Source organism: Papaver somniferum, chromosome 8 (assembly GCF_003573695.1).
Source record: "Papaver somniferum cultivar HN1 chromosome 8, ASM357369v1, whole genome shotgun sequence".
Lineage (NCBI taxonomy): Eukaryota > Viridiplantae > Streptophyta > Magnoliopsida > Ranunculales > Papaveraceae > Papaver > Papaver somniferum.
In genome coordinates, this window is record NC_039365.1 from 171,853,559 (window position 1) to 171,875,078 (window position 21,520).

General features: G+C 37.7%; 1 pseudogene; it reads left to right on the forward strand.

Annotated features, from left to right (window-relative positions):
* LOC113306464 overlaps nt 1-21,520 on the forward strand; it is a 39,971-nt pseudogene that overhangs the window by 11,109 nt on the left and 7,342 nt on the right.

Genomic DNA, 21,520 nt, shown 5'->3' on the forward strand with positions numbered 1-21,520 from the left:
TATTCCTCCTCTTCTCGTCGCCTAAAAGACAAGGCACAAGAATAAAAATCCCTGAATTTGAAAAGAATTAAAACTGCCTCAACTAAAGGACAAGGCATATGGAAATATACCTTGACAACCGCAACATTCTTCGCTGAAGATCAGCATCGGAACTCTCTTCGTCATCTCCATCAACAACATCGAGGGCATATTGGAAATTCATGCCCTCAAATTCAAATGCCAAGGACGGAAATTCCCATAACGAGCAGGAGGAGCCGCACGTATCTAGTTATCTGCGGTAGGACGCCATCCTTGCGGACCTGGAACCCACCCCCAAGCCCAGGGACCAACAACCTCAATAACAGTTGCGTGCCATTCATAGTCATGATCACGCTTGATCCGCTCACGAGTAGGAACCACCAGTTTGTTAGTAGAATTCTCTGTACCCGGGACGTACTTCACCTTAGAACCACTTACTTCACTCAGAAGGCGGATCTCACTACGAGGAGCGGCAATATTCCGAAGACTCACACTCCAAGGTTTACGATTCCTACTATTAACATAGTCACCGAAAGACTTGTTAAAATTCTCAGGCGTATACCACTCCCTTTCCTCAGGATTGGGAACATAAAGAGTCATCATTGTCTCTCATTTGCTCCGAAGATAACACTCCCTCAGTGCACGAAGATAATTCACATGAAGTTGGGAAATAGAGCAACATTGTGTGTTCTTCGAAGAACCCTCTCGACCAGCCAGCACATCATAATAAAAAGAATCCCCAGACTTGTACAAAGGCAACATAAGACCCGCTTCAAAGGCCCCCACCGTGGTCAGCAGATGAAATTCATCAAACTTATATGTCGATATCATCTCATAAGTAATATCATCATCAGCAGCGTAAAAACGAACATCGAATAGCTGAAGACCATGCTTTTCCTTGAAAACCTCCATATCAATATGTTTGAAGGTCACTTTCTTCTCCCCAACAGAGACGCTACGTATTTCCTGAGAAATATCTTCCTCCTCCACGGGATCAGGCACAAAACCCTTCGAAGGGTTTCTCTCGGAAGCTTTCCTCTTAGGATGAACCTTAGATACATCAGTCTTCGAAACCACTTCTTTCGAAGACCTCCCTTTGGGTTGAGACACTAGAGGGGAGGTAGAGGATGTTGATGAGACGCAGAAGGAGGCGTGATGTATTTTCAAATGTTGTTGTAGATAGTGGTTTTAAAACAGGGTTCTTTTCAGACTTGTGAAGATAGATTTTTTTTTAAACTTAGAAATGTAACAAAATTAAACAAAGTGATGTGAATTTTTTTTATGGAGAAAAATAGAGGTGAAGATTCCACCATTCAACAATATTTATGTAATGTTATTTAATTTTTAATTATGCAAATTAACAATTGATTTGATTTTTAATAATTGCCAAAAGCATATTTCCAAAATATCAAATGTTAGTCGCAAGCATAATGCATCAAGAGTATAAAACTAAGCATGCATTATCAAGAGAAAATACAATTGATTAATAAAAACCATTTAAATCATTTTTTTTCAATGCAATTAATCATATAAAAATATTGCAAAAATTAAATAAATAACAATTACCACATAAATATTGTGTGAATGGCTTCCTCCGTCACCCCTGGGATTGGGTTTAGCTCATCATGGTGTAATACATCTCAAAATATTTTATTAATGCTCAAAAGTTTATTACAAATTATGAAATAATAGGAAAATCGATTTAAGACCGTCCGTTGCGACACGCAGGAAGCGTCACGGAAGAACGGCACAACTGAAGTGCTGTAAGCGCTATTCCTAAGTCGCGAGAAAGGAATTGGAAATTGTCGCAATTAAGCGACACTTTTCAACGACTCTCCTGGATTGTACAACGTTCTTCGTGTTCTTGTCTTATCAGCAGCAGAACTTCTTCGCCTGTCGACCTCTTCTTTTGATTCTCTCGGCTCTAACTCTCTCCCAATGACTTCCTCTGCTCGACACTAGGGACCTATTTATACACAACTGGTCACTCCAATCCTTGTAATAACTCCAAGAATATCCGGCCATAAAAAGAATATTTTCCGAAATATTTTTTCTTTATTTCTCTGATTTGTTACGGATTGTTTCCTGGTTTATCTCTTTTACGCATCATCTCTTAGCTGTAGGAGAAGTTTCCAGCCAATAGAGTTAACCCATGCACGTCTCTTCCATCCAACAATTCCAAAAATAGAATATCTTCCCTATTTGAGAATATCTTCCCTGTTTTGATTCCCACCGATTATCTAACCAAATTTGACCGAATCCAACACCCATACCAGCTCTGTCTAGGCCCTAGGAACAAACCAATTTAATTTGGGCTGTTGAATCTCACTGGAACACCTTCAAATCCTCAACCCTAGTCACGGCAGTTCAAGAACAATTTTTCCCGCCAAAACTGTTCTTGATGTTTTCATCACCTGGTGATTATCCAGCCAATTTTGATCAAAACCAACACCCATACCATCTCTGTTAGGTCAATTAGAAGAAGCCCATTAAATTCCAGCGATTGAATCTCACTAGAACACCTTCAAATCTTCAACCCTAATTTTGTTACCATTTTTCCCTGCAAAATTTGAAATTCAAAAAGGTTGAAGATGATATGACCCTATCCTGAACTGGGGTGCGAATAGCAGATGCCTTGGGGTGACCTGGGGGTGCCCCTTAGGAATTAGGTTACCCCTTATCCAAAAGTGAGAGTCCGAATAACACTTGTCCTCCGGGTGCCAAAAATCAACTTTTCGAGCCGAATTTTCCAAAAATATTTATTTCCAAAAAATACCTACAAATACATAAAATAACAAAATTAGTACAAAATCGAGTGCCAACAATATATAGTATTGAGATCAACACAAAAATGTGTCTATCAAATACCCCCAAACTTATTATTTGCTAGTCCTCGAGCAAAATTTATTCTTGAAAAGTGACCGAGTTAATCTCAGGTGGGTTTATCAGAGGTGTACCCAGAAAAACCAATACTCCAGACCCTAGCTATCTACTCAAAACCTTGGAAACACTAAAGAACCTCCTTGGTTGGCATACAATTATTGACTCCAAGAGGAAGAACCCTGATGCGAAATTTCAATTGCTGTACACGAGTTTGCACTCAAGCATACTAAAATTCATATAAGTGACAGAGCTCTACTAAGATAGTTTCACGATGGACATCATACTCGGAGTCAGACTAATCACATGAAAAGATTAAGAAGATGGAAAAAGAAAAATGTAGATGGTTGAAAAGCGAACGGTGTTTCCCATATCTGTCTGAAGGCCTCTGCCAAGGTGAACCTAACCTAAATGACTGAGATACCGGTCTGACTAATATTAACACACTAGCATATACAAGGGAACCAGTGGTCAATAATCCGAACTCTAGGTCAACAAACTGGAAAATACAAGGGAACCAGCAGTTGACTACACATAACAATAACCATTTATTTTTTTTTTATTTTTTTTTTAACTTAACGGCATGAATAGACCTTTTTGATCCAAGTGAATGCTTCTTGTCAGCATATTACATGATAGTTCCCACGGGTCCTGCATTCCACGCTTGCTTAGGCGACGGAAACAGGGAGAACACACGCATATTGCTATCCAAGTGTTAATACTTATTCCGATTGGTCTAACTGGTCCGGTCATTTTTTTTTCTTCATTTTGTTATAGTTTTGAAAGTGGTAGTAAAAGTTCGTTGCTCGTACTTGTAAAGATTTAAAAATAAAAATATATACAAAAAATATTAACAATTTGGGCAAGAGGTACTGGGACTAATGATTCGGCCAATCTTCATAACATAAGGCTCAATGATTTATTCTCAACAATAATCGCTCAAAACTTATATGGACTCTTATTTTGCCAAAGTCGATTCTCAAAACATTGGTTGTAAATGTTAAGCATGGAGCATCAAATCACCTAAGCTAAGCATGACCCATCTAATCAAATAACACCCAATTTAATCAAATCATATTTCAATTAATTTTTAATGCAAAAGTCTTAAAAAGAATTAATAAAATTACCCATGCATGAAGCTCGGCCTCCTCCGTCGTCTCAGTGTTGGGGTTTAACTCATCATAGTAAAAATGCTCTTAGAATAATTTATTATGGCTCAAAAATGGTTTACAAATGATGAGAATATGAGAAATACAATAAAACCAAAGAACTACGACCCTCAGTGACAAAATAAGACTGCTGCTGTCCTGTCGCAAATGCTGTGGAAATAAGACTGCCTGATGTACGACCCACAGGTGTGAGTCTTTAACACTGTTGAACAACGACTGCTGTGGCTGGTCCGTTCTTCGTGTTCTTGGTGTTCTTCATCATCAGCAGCAGCAACAACAGAGTTTCATCAACTCTTGATTTTTGCTTCTCTGGACCTCCTCTCGACCCCAAACTCTCGACACTAGGGACCTATTTATACACAACAGGTCACTCCAATCCTTGTAATAACTCCAAGAATATCCGGCCATAAAAAGAATATTTTCCGAAATATTTTTTCTTTATTTCTATGATTAGTTACGGATTGTTTCCTGGTTTATCTCTTTCACGCATCATCTCTTAGCTGTAGGAGAAGTTTCCAGCCGATAGAGTTAACCCATGCACGTCTCTTCCATCCAACAATTCCAAAAATAGAATATCTTCCCTATTTGAGAATATCTTCCCTGTTTTGATTCCCACCGATTATATAACCAAATTTGACCGAATCCAACACCAATACCAGCTCTGTCTAGGCCCTAGGAACAAACCCATTTAATTTGGGACGTTGAATCTCACTGGAACACCTTCAAATCCTCAACCCTAGTCACGACAGTTCAAGAACAATATTTCCCGCCAAAACTGTTCTTGATGTTTTCATCACCTGGTGATTATCCAGCCAATTTTGATCAAAACCAACACCCATACCATCTCTGTTAGGTCAATTAGAAGAAGCCCATTAAATTCCAGCGATTGAATCTCACTGGAACACCTTCAAATCTTCAACCCTAATTTTGTTACCATTTTCCCCTCCAAAATTTGAAATTCAAAAAGGTTGAAGATGATATGCCCCTATCCTGAACTGGGGTGCGAATAGCAGATGCCTTGGGGTGACCTGGGGGTGCCCCTTAGGAATTAGGTTACCCCTTATCCAAAAGTGAGAGTCCGAATAACACTTGTCCTCCGGGTGCCAAAATCAACTTTTCGAGCCGAATTTTCAAAAATATTTATTTCCAAAAAATACCTACAAATACATAAAATAACAAAATTAGTACAAAATCGAGTGCCAACAATACATAGTATTGAGATCAAATTAGACAAAAAAATGTGTCTATCAAATACCCCCAAACTTATTATTTGCTAGTCCTCGAGCAAAATTTATTCTTGAAAAGTGACCGAGTTAATCTCGGGTGGGTTTATCAGAGGTGTACCCACAAAAACCAATACTCCAGACCCTAGCTATCTACGCAAAACCTTGGAAAGCACTAAAGAACCTCCTTGGTTGGCATACAATTATTGACTCCAAGAGGAAGAACCCTGATGCGAAATTCCAATTGTTGTACACGAGTTTGCACTCAAGCATACTAAAATTCATATAAGTGACAGAGCTCTACTAAGATAGTTTCACGATGGACATCATACTCGGAGTCAGACTAATCACATGAAAATATTAAGAAGATGGAAAAAGAAAAATGTAGATGGTTGAAAAGCGAACGGTGTTTCCCATATCTGTCTGAAGGCCTCTGCCAAGGTGAACCTAACCTAAATGACTGAGATACCGGTCTGACTAATATTAACACACTAGCATATACAAGGGAACCAGTGGTCAATAATCCGAACTCTAGGTCAACAAACTGGAAAATACAAGGGAACCAGCAGTTGACTACACATAACAATAACCATTTATTTATTTATTTATTTTTTTTTAACTTAACGGCATGAATAGACCTTTTTGATCCAAGCGAATGCTTCTTGTCAGCATATTACATGATAGTTCCCACGGGTCCTGCATTCCACGCTTGCTTAGGCGACGGAAACAGGGAGAACACACGCATATGGTTATCCAAGTGTCAATACTTATTCCGATTGGTCTAACTGGTCCGGTCATTTTTTTTTTTAGTAACTCAGTCACTCTAATTCACCTTAGCAATGGTAACAACTTGAATCGTGTGCCCCACCAAGTCACTTGAAATAAAAGAAAACTGAAAATAGAAAGTGAAAAGGACTCGACGAGATATGGCGAAACTATCATGTTATTTCTAACACCTGAGCTCTGTGATTTTATGAATAGACTCTATAGATGTTTTCATCTAGTCAGATTGGTTCCTCAACTCCTAAAACAAAAATGTTTCCATCCACTTAGATTGGTTAGTGTTATCTTTAATAGGCGTAAATTTCTAGGCTCTGGAGTTTATTTATTGCAATTTAAAACTAACAAAAAGTTTCTTCCCCACCCCCAAACTTAAATCTAACATTGTCCTCAATGTTCTAAAGATAAAATTAAAAGCATGAACAAGGAGAAACTGTTACCACTTGAAGAAAAAGAGTTAAGGAAAGATATTACCATGTTGCATGAGATTGGGTTACCTCCCAAGAAGTGCTAAGTTTAAAGTCTTCAGCCAGACATCAAATACCTCAAAAAGGATCTTCACCTTCCAAAGTCATATACCAATAGCCGAAAGAGTTGTGGGTCCATAATACCAAATAGAGCTAACACCAATATGAGACAACTGCACTGGTTCTGAAAAATGAACAGAAGGAGCACATCCTCATCTAAGGTTTCTTGCAAGACAACCGGATCTATCCAGAGCCTCCAGTTGGGCTTCATAAGAGTGTCTTGAAAAATAGATTCATCCGAAAAACGGGTTTCTAATATATGGATTTCCTCCTGAAAAGTATCAGGCGGATCAGGTTGTGGATTCTGAATAGACTCAAGCAATACCTCAGATGCACTAGGCTTGAGTCCCAAGTTAGGGACTTGGGGGATAATTGACAATCTTTACCCCCAAATTTAGGGTAATCACTATTCTCCGTAAGACCTTTAACTATGGCTTGAATTTCTTCTAGTTCACTACCCCCAAACTTAGAGCTTTGGATATCTCTACATAAACTAGTCACAATATTCCTAATTTCTAGACCATCCGGTTCCTGAAAAAGGTCAATTGCTTTCTATGAGCTATAATCAGGTGGTTCATCCTCTAAATTCTTTTGAGGTATACTAGCTATATGACTTATATGTTTTATATCCTCTATGGTCATCCCTAGGGTTTCCTTATTGTGTTGAAGCACGGTTACTGGCCTAATTTCATGATCACTATCCAAATCGGAAGTTATAGGCAAAATCTCAGATGGGCCTACAAATGCATAATTGGGGTCCAACTTAGGAGGATCTTTAGGCTCTTCGAAATAAGGGCTTAAGGTAGATTCGGTAGCTAGTAATGGTTCAAACCTAGATTTCCATCTATCGGTATCTAACATAGGAATAGAATCCAACAGAGCATTTACTTGTTCAATGTTGCTATCATCGTCGAAATCCATGCTAAAACGGGCTAGACAACTCTCTAATGGATCTTCCGATTCGGTGTTTGGTACAGACTTCGGAACTAAGGTTCCTATCATGTTGACCTCTTCAATGCACGTGTCATCTAGCTCAGAATGTAGCTTATTGACATTAAAAATATTCAACTCAATAGTCATATTACCAAAAGATAGATTCATAATACCATTTCGACAGTTTATGATCGCATTAGATGTGGCTAAAAACGGGCGACCTAAAATCACTGGTATTTGGTTCTCTGGGTCAGGGACAGGTTGGGTATCTAGGATAATAAAATCCACTGGATAAATAAACTTGTCAACCTCTATGAGAACATCCTCGATCACACCACGAGGAATTTTACGGACCTATCAGCTAACTGAAGTGTCATCTGGGTAGGTTTCATCTCACCAAGTCCTAGCTTAAGGTACACATGGTATGGCAGTAAGTTCACACTGGCTCCTAAGTCAAGCAATGCTTTCTCAACACGGTACTTACCTATTGTACAAGCAATGGTAGGGGACCCTGGGTCTTTATACTTAGGAGTAGTGGTATTCTGAATAATAGAACTCACGTGACTAGCTATGAAGGCTTTCTTCTGGACACTGAGCTTACGCTTTCGCGTACACAAGTCCTTAAGGAACTTGGCATAAGAGGGAATCTGCCTAATTGCATCTAATAATGGAAGGTTGATATTAACCTGCTTAAAAACCTCCAATATATCATTAAAGTTGGACTCCCTCTTAGTCGGAACTAGCAGTTGTGGGAATGGGGCTCTGGGAACAAAATCAGACTCAACATGACCCTCATTGGTCTCTTTAGAGACTCTATCAGTCTATTCATTCTCTGGTTCAGATGGGTGAACTACAGCATGTTCACTATCAGGCATGGCAACCTTGTTGTCTACTTTCTTTCCACTCCTAAGGGTTGTGACAGCATTCACATGATTGTACGATTTCTCCCCTTTGGGATTAGGTTCAGTATGACTAGGGAACTTTCCATCTTCTGTCTCACTTATAAACTTAGCTATTTTTCCTACTTGAAGTTTTAATTCGGCAAGACTTTGGGAAGTATTCTTCAATTCTTGCCTAGTTTCTTGTTGAAAGCTCATGTGGTTCTTTGATAACATTATGAGATTTTCCTCTAAGGCAGAGATGTTTTTCTCGGAAGTGTTCTGAAACTGAGTTTGACCCGAAGAGTTCTTAAAACCAAATCCTGGGGGAGGATGATAATTACTAGACTGGCCTTGATTCTGACCCTTAGACCAAGAAAAATTAGGATGGTTTCTCCAACCAGGATTGTAGGTCTCTGAGTATGGGTCAATCTTCTGACGGTTCTCAAACCTAGCATTGTTATAGACAGCATGAGCTTGCCCTTCACTAACCTGACCTTCCCAAAATGAATTATCGGGATCTATTCCACAACTAGAGACTTGAGAGGCTCTATTAGGTTCAACAAGGGACCTATTTTTAGACTTACCCATTTCCAAAGCCTCTAACCTTCTTGACAAAGCAGCAAACTTAACATCAGACGCAAAACTCGTATCTACCACATTGGTGCTACTTCTATTAACCAAGAGTCTTTTAGGGGGTTCAACACAAGATTCCCACTGTTGGGATTTTTCAGCGATAACTTCTAAGAAGGTAAAAGCATCATCAGCACTTTTACTAGTGAACTCACCAGCGCACATAGACTCAACCATGGCTTTGGTCGAATAGTCTAAACCATCATAAATAATATGTACGAGTTTCATCTTATCAAATCCATGGTGAGGACACTGAGATAGGATATCACTGAATCTCTCTAAGAATCTATAAAGAGACTCTCCCTCTTTTTGCACACTAGCACTAATTGTCTGCCTAACAACTGCAGTTTTATGCTTAGGGTAGAATTTCATATAGGAAGCGGCAATAAGTTCCTGCCATGTTTCAATGGATTCAGATGGTAGGTTGTTCATCTAGGTCTTGGCTTTATCTCTCAAGGAAAAGGGAAACATCTTAAGTTTCAAGACTTCATCAGTAAGGTCTTTTATTCTAATTGTCCCACAAATTTCCTCAAAGTCCCTAATATGGAAATAAGGGTTCTCATCATCTTTTCCTAAGAATATAGGTATCATTTATAGAATACTAGGTTTTATCTCGAAATTAGCCGTAGTGGCTGGCAATTTAATGCACGAAGCTCGGTTGGTCCTAGTTGGGAACATATAATCTTTCAAAGTTGCCATCGCTGGCACAACAGAAGTACTAGGGGTTATGAGATTTTCACGAAGAGACAGATTCTCAAAACTGAAGTTTCCAAAAACAGGGCTCTCAAAAGAACAATCTTCGAGCTCCCTGCTTAAATCAAAATAACTACTAGGTTTTTCGCTAATCAATCGACCTAAAGTATCTCTTTTCCAAGCCCTATTAACAAAATTGGGCATACACTAAAAAAAATCAAAAAGAAATAAAAATCCTAACAGGAAGGTTCTAGCAATCACACAGCAGGCTGACTCGACTTTACCACAGCAAACCTAAAGATTTCTAGCAAACAACAAGCATGATGGCTCACTTAGATTGTTTCTATACCAGCTTCTATCTCTCGAAGGGGAATTCGTTACAATTTAAGCAAACCCCTCTGGAATCAATCCGAGTCAAAGTAAGTTGAATCGAGGCGAGGGAAGCTTAGTGGAGCTTTGATACCCAAGGCCTCACCGCAGTACAAGGCGGCGCAGTCACGCATTCAACTCACAGAAACCGTCATGAACTTCGAAGTATGCTAAAATAATAACCAATATCCTTCGAAATTTTTTCCTAACAAGCTCGATACCCTATAGGTCTCTTTCTAATCAGATTTTAAAGCTTGGGTTCGCGTTAGGTTTTGTTCTCCTAAAGCGGGCAAGAAGGGAGCGGTGATGAAATCCGAACCCTTATCTTGTTTAGGCCAGGCCTTTCCCTTTACTATGAAAATAAAGACAGTCCGGTTCGTCCTCAAACAATTAGCACCTTAAGGAGTACAGTAACTCGCTTGCAGGGGATTCGCGAGTGTTTCGGTTGTACTTACCTCCCGTACCAGACGGGGGATGAACCGTTGTCGTCGACTCGGGCCACGACTCCTATGCCGTGTGCGAACCCGAGGGGCCGAGGTGATATTGTAATCACCGTCCTTCCCTGCACACAGTTTGTATTTAAGGGTACCCTTCCGTAGGGTTTAAAAAAATAAATAATAAAGTCCAAGAGTCCAGTCCAAAGTCCAAATAAAGTAAAGTGCAAAAGAAAAAGAAAAATAACCTAAAAAAATATATATATAAAAATCTCTCTTTTTTTTTCTCTCTTTTCTATATATAAAACAAAAAAAAATTCCTCTTTCGCTCCTTTCCCTTTAAGATTTTCCTTCCAAGGTCCTTAGTACTCCACTTCGAACCTGCAAATCAAAGACAAAAAGAAACGTAAAAAGGAAAAAAAATAATAAACCTAAAAAAAAAAAAAATTCTACCTAAGCACAGGTCCGCGTCGGCGGCGCCAAAAACTTGATGTATTTTCAAATGTTGTTGTAGATAGTGGTTTTAAAACAGGGTTCTTTTCAAACTTGTGAAGATAGATTTTTTTTTTAAACTTAGAAATGTAACAAAATTAAACAAAGTGATGTGAATTTTTTTTATGGAGAAAAATAGAGGTGAAGATTCCACCATTCAACAATATTTATGTAATGTTATTTAATTTTTAATTATGCAAATTAAACAATTGATTTGATTCTTAATATTTGCCAAAAGCAGATTTCCAAAATATCAAATGTTAGTCGCAAGCATGATGCATCAAGAGTATAAAACTAAGCATGCATTATCAAGAGAAAATACAATTGATTAATAAAAACCATTTAAATCATTTTTTTTCAATGCAATTAATCATATAAAAATATTGCAAAAATTAAATAAATAAAAATTACCACATAAATATTGTGTGAATGGCTTCCTCCGTCACCCCTGGGATTGGGTTTAGCTCATCATGGTGTAATACATCTCAAAAGATTTTATTAATTCTCAAAAGTTGATTACAAATTATGAAATAATAGGAAAATCGATTTAAGACCGTCCGTTGCGACACGCAGGAAGCGTCACGGAAGAACGGCACAACTGAAGTGCTGTAAGCGCTATTCCTAAGTCGCGAGAAAGGAATTGGAAATTGTCGCAATTAAGAGACACTTTTCAACGACTCTCCTGGACTGTACAACGTTCTTCGTGTTCTTGGCTGAGCAGCAGCAGAACTTCTTCGCCTGTCGACCTCTTCTTTTGATTCTCTCGGCTCTAACTCTCTCCCAATGACTTCCTCTGCTCGACACTAGGGACCTATTTATACACAACAGGTCACTCCAATCCTTGTAATAACTCCAAGAATATCCGGCCATAAAAAGAATATTTTCCGAAATATTTTTTCTTTATTTCTCTGATTTGTTACGGATTGTTTCCTGGTTTATCTCTTTCACGCATCATCTCTTAGATGTAGGAGAAGTTTCCAGCCAATAGAGTTAACCCATGCACGTCTCTTCCATCCAACAATTCCAAAAATAGAATATCTTCCCTATTTGAGAATATCTTCCCTGTTTTGATTCCCACCGATTATCTAACCAAATTTGACCGAATCCAACACCCATACCAGCTCTGTCTAGGCCCTAGGAACAAACCCATTTAATTTGGGCCGTTGAATCTCACTGGAACACCTTTAAATCCTCAACCCTAGTCACGGTAGTTCAAGAGCAATTTTTCCCGCCAAAACTGTTCTTGATGTTTTCATCACCTGGTGATTATCCAGCCAATTTTGATCAAAACCAACACCTATACCATCTCTGTTAGGTCAATTTAAATTCCAGCGATTGAATCTCACTGGAACACCTTCAAATCTTCAACCCTAATTTTGTTACCATTTTTCCCTCCAAAATTTGAAATTCAAAAAGGTTGAAGATGATATGCCCCTATCCTGAACTGGGGTGCGAATAGCAGATGCCTTGGGGTGACCTGGGGGTGCCCCTTAGGAATTAGGTTACGCCTTATCCAAAAGTGAGAGTCCGAATAACACTTGTCCTCCGGGTGCTAAAATCAACTTTTCGAGCCGAATTTTCCAAAAATATTTATTTCCAAAAAATACCTACAAATACATAAAATAACAAAATTAGTACAAAATCGAGTGCCAACAATATATAGTATTGAGATCAAATTAGACACAAAAATGTGTCTATCAAGGCGCCACTGACCGAAGAGGTAGGACATCCCGCGTTCTCTTAGGATCATCACGCGGATTAACTAAGGGACGAGAAACAGCATACCGGGAGCCAGGAGCCTCTTTTGGCCGGTCCCCCTTCTGCGTATTCCCTCTATGCGACTCACCCCTCTTAGAAGATAAGTGTCTCTGACCAGAAGAAGACGAAACCCTATGAATGCGGGCATCACCTTGGGAAGATTTAGACGAACCTCCACCAGGCGGAGAAACATCAGGATCCCTATGCGGAGGAGATCTACTCGGACTAGGCGGTGGAGTTTGATAAGAAACCCGCGGACGGTCAGCCATGTCTGCGTGGTACACAAACAAGTTTCAGATTTATGCGAAGACAAAACAGAAATCAAAAAACCCAATTTCATCCAGTTCTTCATAATCATGAACCAGATGGAAAATAAGAACAAACCCTAAATAAAATGGGAAATAACAAATAGGGGCAAACATATACGAAGGAAGAAATCATTACTGTTTGTAATAACGAACAGGGGAAATCATACACACACTTATATATATGTTCTTCATCACAAACACATATAGCAACAGTTCATCAAAAGATAATCAAGACACAGTAAAACCACCTACCTATAAACAAAAAATTAAGCAGAAAGCCTCGAAGAACAATAGCAGCAGCAGAAAACCTCGACGAACAACAATAGCAGCAGCAGAAAACCTCGACGAACAACAGTAGCAGCAGCAGCAGTTAATAACAAGGATACAAAAGCAGAGAACAAAGAATGAAAATTCCGAGGAAAGAGAAGGAATGAAATTTATGATTAGAGAATTTTCACATTCCTTCTCATATATATATGCAAAGAGAAATAAAAACCGCCCCACTACCCAAAAAAAAGTTATTGCAAATAGTGGGGAATGTGCCTAAAATCTAGGAAAATAATAAAGAGAAGATGAAGAGAGTAATACGTTCTTCCACTACCCAAGAAGAAGTTATTACAAATAGTGGGGAACGTGCCCTAAAATCTAGGAAAATAGTAAAGAGAATATGAAGAGAGTAACATGTTTTTTCTTCCCACTTCGACTAACCGCCCAGTAGGAGGAAAAGGGGCAAATTGTATGTACACATTTCATCTTCCGCCACGTGCCCACAAAGACACACGTGGAGGACATGCGGCTAAGGGCATCAAGATATGATATCACGCGTGGACAGCCAAGAGTCACTTTATCCTATCCCTAGAAAGATCTAAGATTTACGGCTGGGGATAGTCATACTGACGCAGACAAGACAGAGGCAGAGGATAGCTGTCTACCGCTGACAGACATCTCAACTACCCGCATTAAATACCCTCAAACAGCATACGTGTTAGTCATCCTGTATTGGAAGCACAGATAATACTGCGTATCCAGACAGAACACGCAGATGCAGCCGAGAACACGATGACTTATGCGTGAGTGGAACAAAACACAAGAGGATAAGGTTATAACGGGCTTCAGAAGTGGACCCCACGTAACCTCCCTATAAATACCCCTCTCTCCCAAGTGAAGAGAGAGGCCGAAAAGCATTGAGAGGAGAATAGGAGAGAGACGGAGAGATAGAGAAAGTGTAAGTGAAGTTCCTCCTGCTACGCAGGCTTATATTGGTCTCAAAGTCATTCGACTATTTCTGTAACCTTCATACATATAATGAAAAACCCAAACCCGTAGACAGAGATCCGAGTGATGAATCATATAAGTTAATCGTTTCATCTATATTCATGCATTTATACTTTATATATTCAATTCGATACTTATGGTATATCATGTTCGTACATTTTATATTTCATCCACTATTTATCTTATTGTATGAGCCAAGAACAATGATTGTAGTTGATGAGACGAGGAAGAGTATTAGAACTCTGAGTCAAGGATTCGACATAACCTATCCATTTCCCTCAGACGCAGCTTATTTACTTCTTTGTCATGAGTCTGCGCGCATTATTTGTGAATACTCAGATGACACCAGATCTTTGTGTTCACAGATGGGGAACTAGCATGCACTACCCTCGGATGGGAAAATTGGAAATATGTCCCCAGAATAAACATTTATTTGAGAATACGTCCAGAAAAGGTGGATGGTGGGGCATTTTTGAAAATTGTAAAAGTGAGATATATTCCCGAATGAAAATATGTTTTGGGGGAATATTCCCAATTTTTCCAAACAAGAAAAGAAAGATTTTTCTCAATTATGCATAAGTTGTCGAAAACATAATATATTAAAGTTTTTTTGTATTTATACATGGACTATCCCAACTGGTAATACTAGTCTCACATACCACGATGGAAAGCTTTTGGTTCTCGGAGAAATGGATGAACCTTGTAAGTAACTGTTTGTGCTGCAAGTTTCAAAATCAGGTGCAAAATTACAAGTTTTGGCCAAAAAAAAAACACACAAAGGGAACAATCATTAAAGACGCACCCATATTCAAGGGCCATGGTTCTTCCTGAGACTCGCAGCATGATTATGAATAATAGCAATAGTATAACAATTTCAAACTCATTAAAGAAAATTAACGGAAAAAAAAGAACGTCAAATATTTCATTCTTCATATCTTTTACAATTTTTCAGATGTTATTAAAGTTCTAGAAGATGGACATGTGCAGACATTTGGAGTGTTAGATTATGACAAACAATTGGAACATCCTGTTACAGCACACCCAAAGATCGATTCATTTACTGGTAAAGCTTAATTGTGCAACTAGCCATTAATACACATGAAATAATATCTCCTAGCTTTCGTTTGATATAAATGTTAATGTTGATTGAAGGTGAGATGTTTACCTTTGGGTGCCACTTCACACCACCTTACTGTTCGTATCGGGTTATTTCTAAAGATGGCTTCATGTTTGATCCCGTGCCAATAATATTATCAGAGCCTATCTTGATGCATGACTTTGCCATTACGAAAATTTTCGTAATTTTCATGAATTTGTCTCTGAAACTTTGACTGAAGGTATACTGCTAGTTCTTTTTAGGGATATTTTGATTTTGGGTCACATAAAAATGACCAGTGTTGAGTTTGGGTCACGAAAATATTTTAATTAGAGTTTGGGTCACAGGACTGTCTTACGAAAATCTGTTAATTATGAAAATGATTAACTAGGTTTTAATTTATTTACTAAATTTGTCATTCATATTTTTTGTCACCGATGACTGCCGCCGCTCTTTTTTGTTTCTCAACTTCTTTAACTTACCACAACACGACCATCTCCCTGGTCAGGTTAGGAAATAGGAATCATGAAATTAGGATTGTCAAATTAGGGAACGATGATGAACTCTTATGAAACTAAGAATGAATTAGTATTTTATATATTGGAATGAATCGAATAAAGGGACATATAATAAAATATATGTGAAGATGTTTGGATTTGGATGGATTAAGTGGGAAAAGCCACCTGATTCTCGTTAATCTTGATAATACGATGAAACTTCTGAACGAGGAGAAGTTGGCATCATTTTATTGAGCGGTAGAAAACCTTGGGATACTGTTAATTTATCTCCGTGAAACAAGGAGGAAAATGAAATGTTTCCTGTTCAAGATACTACCTGAACTCGTCTCCCAATAGGGACAATACCAAATAGCTTTGAAAGCTTGAAGACAGTAGATAGTGTCTATCATCGAAGTAGTGGATGTAAGATGAATCTAGGGCTGAATTTATCACTTGACTTGATTAGTCGATTATATCTCCTCTGATCCTAGTTTTCTTCTGTTCTATCCATTTCTTCTTCAATTTGTCATATGGTCATATTCATCATTTGATTAACCGAGGGTATTTAATTACAGAAGTTAATATCAAAAAAAAAATAGAAAAAACTTAACAGTCAAGACGGTCAATGGCAGTCTTGTGATTCAAACTCTAATAAAAATATTTTGGTGACCTAAACGCAATTCTGATCACTTTTATGTGATCCAAAATCAAGATATCTCTTCTTTTTAAATTATTGACAGTGTGGTTTTCGAGAGTAAACCCCTCATCTTGCACGGTATAAATATTTACAAGTAATTAAACTTGTTGTTTCTTAAAACATAAGCTAACATATTGCAAAACATTTTGTCAAATATTATGACTATTTTTATAATTTGTTTGCTTCACTTATATTTCAGAATTTTGTGACTGGAGAATCCGTTCTCGCATTTGATGCAACAAAAAAAGCTCCCTTTGGTATTCTTCCCCGATATTCAACAGATGAGCATAATATCAGATGGTTCGAATTTCCTAGTTGTTTTATATTTCACAACGGTGAGCCATATTGTTTCTCTCAGCACTCTCATGATAAGAACGGGAATAAAAACATACGTAGCGTCTAGAAAACCGACTAGAGTCAATGTAGCCAGCATATGACAAGTACTAATATCCGTACTCGCCAATTGTGCCTATTGCAAGTCCTAATTAAGATCTGTATTTCGCGACTAAGAAACTGAGTTCTTGTGCCAATATCTTTCCCTTTCATCGATTAAGCAATTATATTTTATTCGTGGTTTAGCTAACCACTCAAGTGAAAAGTGAATTCTGATATATAATTCATCCAACGATCAGCAAATGCTTGGGAAGACGATGACAAAGTAGTTTTGATCACTTGTCGCCTTCAAAATACAGATTCAACGAGCATCGCCTACTGGATCGAGAATCCTTTGGATTTTGAAAGTGAACTGTAAGACGTTTAGTTTTAACTACACATTACCTTGTTTTTTCTAACATCTTTTTTGTTTCCTACCAGGTATGAGATGAGATTCAATATGAGAAATGATTTAGCTGCACCAAAAAAACTTCCCATATCTTCTGTAGATTTCCTCCGGATTAATGACAATTACATTGGCAGGTAACTTTCATCTTCTTTTTTATCTTGTGATGTTTTCTTATAATGGTTCTTGTTTGGCTAATGCATCATCTATAATTCAGAAAACAAAGGTTTGTGTATGCAACTATGGTTCGAAAACTGGAAGGAATTATTAATCTTGATTTACATGCTAACCCATTGTTGGGAAACAAAAATTTTGAGGTAGGAGGAAATATTAAAGGTATCTTTAACTTGGAACCTGGAAAGTTTTGGGGAGACACTATTTTTGTTTCTCGTGACCCGGGAATGACATCTCAAGAAGATGATGGGTACTTAATATTCTTCGTATACGATGAGAACACTGGGTAATTATTATCTCATATTTTCTAAATTCTCACCCTTATTGACATTTTTCCTTGGCAATAATAGCTAAATGTTGCATATAAGTATTTGATCCCAACTAGAGATTGGATAAGAGAAAGAGAAAGACAACTGAGAAAGTTCTTCAGGCTTTCAGCCTTGTCCCATATTCCATTCTTCTAAACTTCATGTCACATAACAAGTAGCATACATAATCTTTTTCTTTATATTACGAGGTTTTGTTTTTCCATGACCTTGAATAGAAAACCATTGCGATGCCAACAATATCTGTTCTTCCCATAAGGTTCACAACACTTCATATAGACATGGTCCCAAATTTGCTTCTTAAGTATTTCATTTGACTTCAAATTTTCCGTCTAATTACTAGGACCAAATCGATGTTGAATTTTATTTTTCTATCATTCGTTCTCTATGTCCTAACAAATATTGATATGTCAATTGATGCAGAAAATCTGTAGTGAATGTAATTGATGCCAAAACAATGTCTTCTGATTCGATTGCAGTTGTTGAGTTACCCCGTAGAGTTTCCTTTGGATTCCGTTATTTCTTTCTAACAAAGGTCAGTTTTTAGTTCAGGTTGAAATCTGTTAAGTTTGCATACCGGGTTTTCTAGGCCAAGATAGTCGGGTTCAATATTGAGCTATGTGTAGAGTTGAAATATCTTAGGTTCTCACTGAAGTGCCTGATTATTTAAACTGATATACAGTCCTTTAAAGTTACCACATTTAATAATGGGGAAATATTTTTGTAGCCCAAATAAATATTTTCTAATCAAAAACACATAATTTGAATTAATTATATATAACCCATAATTATTTGGAAAAGTTGTTGATTACAAAAATAATATTTTATCTAGACTGATAGACGCATTTATGTGTCTATTTTGTCCTCAATGTTTTGTATTGTTAGTGCTCGATTATGTATTAATTATGGTGTTTTATGTGTTTGTAGGTACTTTTAAGAAATAAACTTTGTTGGAAAATTTGGCTCGAAAAGTTGATTTTGGCACCCGGAGGACGCGTGTTATTCGGACTCCTCAGTTGGATAAGGGGCACTCATCTGCTAAGGGGCACCCACCTTATATTCACAATCCAGGGACACTCCTAAGTCAGCTGATAAAGGCACCCCTACTATGGATAGGGGGCGCCTCTTCTTCTTCACAATTCAAAGGAGGCTTTTTGGCGGGAAATTGTGGCAGTTCTCTGCGTAACTGCATGGACCAGAATTGGAGAGTTATGGTCGGATATTTTGTCGAGGTTTGGTTGGAAATATTGTGTCGTATCACAACAGGATTGGTAACGACATTGAATGAGATCAATTAGGAAGATCACACGTGTTGGACCGAAACAGGGAAGAGAAATATTCTCGGTATTCTTTTGAGATTAATTTGGGAATTGCATGATGAAAGAGTATGTTCGACAGCTTCGGCAACATCTATGGAACGTGTTTGGATGGATTTGGTCCACCGGAGATGCGTGAAGAAAATATAGAAGGAAATAAGTAATAATGGTAGAAAATGATCCCGAGCAAAAGAGAATATATTCGAGTTATTACGAAGGATTTTGGGGGTCTGTCGAGTATAAATTTGGTGCTTGGGATGAAGAGAAGGTTATCGAGAGTTTGGGGAAAGAACAGAGTGCTGCAGAGAAGAAATAAGAGCTCGCAGGAAAGGTTTCTGTTGCTGCAGAAACTCAAGAACACGAAGAACATAAGCCTGCAAAAAACAGTCATTAAATCTGCTGCAAAACAGAACTGTCTATAGTGAATCTCATTGTCACAGTTGCTCTGCAACACTTATAAAAGTTACAGTTTTCTGTTTTTATTCTTCTTCTCTATTTTCACCCCTTGTAAGCACTTTTGAGCAATGAAAAATTCTTTTGAGCGTGTGAAAAATATGAGGAGCTAAACCCCATCACTGGGGTGACGGAGGAAGCCAATTCTCAACACTATGGAAATTTTATTAAATTCTTTTTATGATTTTGCATTAATATAATCTGAATTATGATTTTAAATTAATTAGTTGTGGTTTAGTTTGATGGGTTATGCTTATCTTAGTTGTTTTGATAACCCATGCTTACCATTTACAATTATATTTTATAAAATCTACCTTGGAAAAGATTTAGAGTCAATAGTTATTATTTTTGGAGCTATAATTGTCAAAGAATTAATAATTGAACCATAAGAACATGAGTTTGGTGGAATCCTGAGTCCTAATAACTCTTAATCTTGTTACCTTCTTTTGCATATTTTTGCTAGTTTTAATATTTTTCTTTTATTAAGTCTAAAATCAGTATCTTCCCAAGTCCGAGAAACAAATTCCCTACTTATCACAGTAAAAACTACATCAGTTTTTGGCGCCGCCACGCGGACTTGCTTTTAGGTTAGGTTTTAGATTTTTATTTTTATTTTCTTTGATTTTACTTTGGGTATAGTCTTGTCTTTTTTGTGTAGGTTATATTTTGCATTTATTATGGATTTTCCTACCAAAAAAGTAAGTAGCATACTCAAGATTTTATTTTTGTCAATAAGTTAATATTTTTTTTTAGTTTTATTTTATTCGTACATAATTATTTTATTTCTTTCTTTGTAAATATTTTATTTCATTATTTTTTAATTAAAAAAAACACGTGCACACACCAATTGCGTTATTCGTCTGACACTGATTCTAGGAAAACACGTGGTTTAGTAAGGTGAACTCTCTGGGCGTTATCATCTGAAACACCACAAGCCTTAGCCACGTACCATTGAACAGTCTTTGACTGTAGGTATATATTGCTAAAGGTAACCCAAGCTTACCTAAATTCGTGAACCCCGGCATTTACATGTGCACAAACTTTTGGTTACCACTAGTGTTTCTACTTGTGTATGTGTCGTTGGAAACGGGTAGGAGATAGACTTGAGGATAACGACCTTTTCAATTTGAGTCCGACCCGCTACACAGATTTAGGTGGAACTTCGATTTTTTATAAAATGGTTAATGAAAATGATGGTGAGGTCCCGCCAACCAAAACCCTTAGGGATCTTTTGAACCCGTCTAGGGTAGTGCGTGACACAGGTGTAGTTATACCAGCTTCTACGGTACAATTTGATATTAGACCTGAGACTATTGGCATGCTTCGTACCTTTAGGGGGTTAGAGAATGAGAACCCGTATACCCATATAAGAGACTTTGAAATGATTTGTGACACAATGAACTATCTGAATGTCTCCAAAGATGTGCTTAGGTTACGTTTGTTTCACTTCTCTCTCGATGAGAAAGCCAAAGAGTGGTATCATTCTATCCCTTCTAAAATAATTACCACCTGGGATGGTCTTGTAGAAGTATTTGTTGAGAAATTCTACCCACACCCCAAGACTGCTGCTATTCGTCAGTCTATCCAAACCTTTAAGCAGAAATTAGGTGAAAAACTTCATGATTATGTAGAAAGGTTTAGTGAATTGTTATACCAGTGTCCACATCACGGCTTTGAAAAATCCCACTTGGCCCAAATTTTATATGAGGGCCTTGATAGTGAAACTCGTATGCAGGTAGAAACAATTAGTGGTGTAGAATTTAACCATCAAGACCAAGATGAATGTTTTGACGAGTTCATCGAGTTAGCTGAG